The sequence below is a fragment of the Spea bombifrons genome, chromosome 10 (assembly GCF_027358695.1).
Source record: "Spea bombifrons isolate aSpeBom1 chromosome 10, aSpeBom1.2.pri, whole genome shotgun sequence".
Taxonomy (NCBI): Eukaryota; Metazoa; Chordata; class Amphibia; order Anura; family Pelobatidae; genus Spea; species Spea bombifrons.
Genome location: NC_071096.1, coordinates 25,268,814 through 25,273,828, shown reverse-complemented (window position 1 = coordinate 25,273,828; position 5,015 = coordinate 25,268,814). Strand labels below are relative to the sequence as shown.

Genomic DNA, 5,015 nt, shown 5'->3' with positions numbered 1-5,015 from the left:
ACTGCAGGTGACATGAAGGGTCCTGATGTCGGTTTATATGATTATCATCATCTTGTATTTATATAGCGCAAACACTGTATGCAGCGTTTCTTACAATGCATATATTCAAGGGGTCTGACAAGACTAGAAATGACAGACTGAGACAAACCAATACATTTGGTGGAGAGCCCTGCCCATATTACCTGCCATAGAGAAAGGTCACTTCTCTAGCGAGGTTTCCTGCAGCTGGATGCAGAGGTAGCAGACTTAAGCTCAGGATCACCCCTGCCGTTACTCAGAGTACCTCTTTATTAAGGAGTCCCACGTGAACATGCACTCAGTAACACAGAAGACACCGTGACGTTGCATGATTTTTATTTTACATGAATGATTTTCTACAACATACAATACTTAGAATGTTAGCATGGAGCCCAAACAGCGACGGCGGTACAGATTTTAACAGAGGGAGCCGGGTCCGAGCGGGGATGGGGCTGATTTTTGCAATGTCCCAATAGGAGGGATGGATTCAGCTCAATGTATCCGTCACATTTCTAGAGACGCGTGTAATCTGGTGTAAACCAGTGGAAGTAGTCACACTCCATGTATTAGAAGAAACTGGTCTGCCAAAGCAGCATTTGACTACCATGCGTGAAACAAGAGATCCACGGAATCAACCCCTTCACTGCTGGACGGAACCCCTGCTGTATATTACTGGAGGTGGTGAGTGGGGTTGATGTGGAGATGAGTATCTGACATTCAGTTCTTCATAGACAGTTTAAGTTTAGCAAAGTCTTCAGCCAGCCTCAGCACCTCGGAGTGACAGCCTACATTCTTTCCCGTGGCCTGCGCAGACGTGTCCTTCCGTCCTCCTTTTCCATCCATCAATTCACATACCTGCTGCACCCATTCGCTGGCCTTTAGACCCTTATCTGCCGCTTCCTGCAAATCGACACAACGCACGTTAAAGAAGCCCCAGAAAGCTCGCTGCTTGGCAAGCCCATAAGTCTAATAAATGCCTTATAGTAGAACCCGGAAAAGAGATGAGAATTCAAAGAGATGAGCCTATTACCTGAGGCACCTGACACAAACACGTAATCTTACCGGCATCGTTATCTACAGTAAAGATAATGGCTGCAGTGTTTGGCGACTGAGACTTCAGGAGTTTCAGGGATTCGTTCACAGCCTGTTTAAAAAAAAAAAACAAAAAGAGCGATAGATCAGAAGACGTCTTTGAGATGAAACCCGACATGCAAAGTGCTGCGAGGCAGCTTTGGAGACTGGTGCTGCAGCCACGCTAGGGGTGACTTCCAATCAAGCAGCCCCGCGGTGGCTCGGGTCTGCGCAGTACCTTGGCAGAAGCTCCACTCTCCCTCTCTAGGACAAGCAGAGGCTGGTTGGGGTTGTTTTCAATCAGCTGTCTTTTCCCAAAACCTGACAAAATCAAACACAAGCACAAAAAATATTATTATTAGGTCTGTGAATTTACCGCGTATGTGTAATAAAAACAAAAGCCGCAGCATAAACACATATATATATATATATATATATAACCAGAAAATTCCATGACATCACTGCCCCCCCCCCCCACTTAACCGTTTCTGAATATCGGCTTTGCTGGCACGGTCCAGATCGTCCATGGTTTTCTTCAAGGTTTTTAGCTGCTCTCTGAGCTCATCATTTTGCCACTGAGAGATGACGGCTGTGGCCAGAGTCTGAAAGAAGAGCAGCAGTGAAGAAGCCGTTAATCAGAGCACACACCGGCTCATCACCGGTACATCCCCCCGCGCCCGTACCTCGCTGAGATCCGCTATTTCTTTCTGCACGTCCTTGTTGGGGGAAGTCTGCTGCTTCACTTTGCCCTCCAATGTGGAGAGCGCAGTCTTCAGAGCCTCCTGTTTGCGCACAGCCTGCAATACAGGATCGGGGTTAGCGGGTAGCCATTCCCAGAGCGATCGCAGCGGGGCTCCTGTAGCGTGCGTCTTACCGGCACACTCCCGAAATACTCACCTTTACCGCCTCGGCCCCGGGGACAGCCACAATCCTACGGATCCCTTTGGCAATGGCCTCTTCTGTGACGATGACAAACGTACCGGCGTGGCCGGAATTCTGCGCCACTAATGGTTTAAGGGCAGCGGTAGCCGAGAGGTACAGGCTCGCTACGCTCGGTATAGGAGTAATATAAATATATATCGGGGGCTCAGGGCCGTTACTCACGTTCCTCCGCAGAACTCCACCGATGTCACAGAACCGGCAGGACCAGAAGGGTCGGCAATCAGAGTCTCCACAGGGATTCCCACCGACACGACGCGTACAGGGTCAGGATACGTCTCGTCAAACATGGCACGCAGGCACTGGATAGCTTTGGCCTCGGCAAGCGGGCAGTCCAAGGAGTACACAACCTGCACGCAAACACACCGATCAGTGACCGCAAAGGGTAGATGGGCTCGCAGGCCAGGGCAGGAGAGGGCCGTGTGCTCACCTTGTTCTCCTGAATTAACTGGTTTGCTATCTCCTCCGTTGTCACGGACCGGGTCCATACGGCTAACTGAAAGGACCCAGTGCGCCCAAAGATTGTGTGCAGGAGTCACAGTGCAGTAGTGGAGTTGGACAGGGCCTAGTTGCAGGGCGACCACCCTCACCCAGGTGTTGAGCACCTAGGGATGTGCAGCCAAACACCAGCGCCCTGATATAGCAGCGGATGTAGTCCAGAACAAAGTCAAATCCTGCAGGTACCCTGGAACAGGCATGAGACATCACACAAGACTCATGTGCGGGATGCTGCAGGCTGGGAGAATGGAAGCTAAGCAGAGAAATATAGCAGACACATAACAAGCAAAGGACAGGGAGACCAAGCACGAAACATAACCAGACAAGATATACATAACACAGGGCACAACAGGGAACAAGACAGGACACCCCGCTGCCGGGGATACAGGACAGGACACCCCGCTGCCGGGGATACAGGACAGACCGACACACAGGGCAGGGCTGACAGCCTAAGGCCTGGGGGGCAAGTCAAGTGAAGTGGCTCCACCCCCTCGCACTCACCTTTCACCCCTCACGCTGCTCCCATCACTATGCGGCCATCAGACTGCTGGAAAACTTATCTAAACGGCCGCTGGGTGCTGATGCCACCGGCCGGAGCTACTTTAATCTTTTTATTTATTTAATATGCCGGATCGGCTTGCCATATTAAAAATAAATAAATAAAGTATTAAAGTACCGCCGGCCGGCAGCATCAGCACCCAGCGGCCGCTTAGATTCGATTTCCAACAATCTGATGGCCGCATAGTGATGGGAGCAGCGTGAGGGGTGAAAGGTGAGTGCGAGGGGGCGGAGCTTTCACCCCTCACGCCGCTCCCATCACTTGGCGCCCATCGCATACGGCCGCTGGGTGCTGATGCCGCCGGCCGGCGCTGCTTTAATACGTTTTTTTTTTTCATTTAATAGCCAATCCGGCTTGCCATGTTAAATTTTAAAAAAAAGTATTAAAGTAGCGTCAGCATCAGCACCCAGCAACCGTTTAGATTAGATTTCGGGCAGCCCGCCCCTGGACACACATAAATACAGAAACTAGCCTAGGACTGTATGATAACTATTGGAGATTCTGTCACATCTTATGGCCATAGTATGCTTAGCCCACCACTACGCCAAAGTACTCCAATGACAGTGGGTCCTAACACTAATCCCTGCTGACAAAGATACAAAACAAACCAAACATGTAAACCAAACATGTAAACCAAACATGTAAACCAAACATGTAAACCAACCACGTAGCACTGTGACATACCTTTAAGCTGCAGGCTGAGACTAACAGAACACACTGGAGGGGCGCAGCTTATAAAGGATACAAAGCAAAAGCAAAGAGCTGAAGCAAAATCAAGGAATGGGAGATCAGAACAGAGCAAAAGGAAATCCAGGAATGGATTAAAGCAAAACAGGGAAATTGAAACAAGAGCGAGATATGCAGCTCCGCAGCCTGGGAAGGACGTGACATCCGTTTTGCGGATCTCCTGGGTGCTCATCGCACCCTTAGCTGTGAAGTCAAATCCTAGTCTGTTGGGGGCAACTAAGGAGCCCCTCTGATCGGCCTCCCCGAGGACGGAGCGCAGAGCAAAGTTCAGAATGTGGGTGGCTGTGTGATTGCTCATCACAGGACGGCGCCTCGACTAGAAGAAGGACAGAGGGCTGTCAGCGTTAACCCGACACAGAAACAAAAAGCATTCAGCAACGTGCGGACCTCTGCAAAACCCACTGCATTCAATGGAATTTCTCCGTTTCTGACAAATATAATTATTTTTCCCACATTCTCCAAACGGTAGAATAAAGCTATCTGGAATACGGGTTTAGACCGGTTCACAATCTCACTGCTTGCATGGTCGGGACGCTCTTTGAAATAAATATTTGTAATATCAATATTTTTCCACAACAACAAAGCAGCCCCCAAAAGAAGCGTCTCCTTTCCACTTTGTATATTGCAGAAATGTGTAACATTGATACATATGTACATATGTTTTATTTATGACAAAACCTTCACTTATCGGCCCCTCTAAAATAATCCGGTAATATTTAGAAAGTTTGGTGCATTTTTAGAGGTTGTATGACTGGTGTTGGACTCCGAAGAGAGAGAGATCCCTTAAGAGATTTAAATCAGATCTATACCACTATAATTAACCCCATAAACAATGTACACGCATGCAAATATAAAAAAAAATCAGGTTAATAATTCCATTAAAATATTTAAGGTTTCCCTGGTCAAGCAGCAACAAGATTAGGGCACAAAAATGTGCATTACCCAATGTCACCCTCTATATGCCACTATATTCCGCTGCAGCGGAAGTTATCTACGCAAATCACGTAGAGCTCTACACGCTGCCCGGACTAAGCACCGGGGACTCAGAAGCAACGGTAAGTTGCGGGGCATAACACAGGAGGATCCAGGTCCGCTGCATCGCTGCGGGGGTTCTGGATCTTAGTCTCATAGTCAAACCTATTTGAGGTCTGATTATAAGATGACCCCGATTTTAAGACGAGGG

The 5,015-nt window shown here is 48.7% G+C and overlaps 1 pseudogene; it reads right to left on the bottom strand.

Moving 5' to 3' along the window:
* Positions 1–337: 337 nt before the first annotated feature.
* On the bottom strand, positions 338–4,356 carry LOC128467999 (alanine--tRNA ligase, cytoplasmic-like; annotated as a pseudogene).
* Between the last annotated feature and the right edge of the window lie 659 nt (positions 4,357–5,015).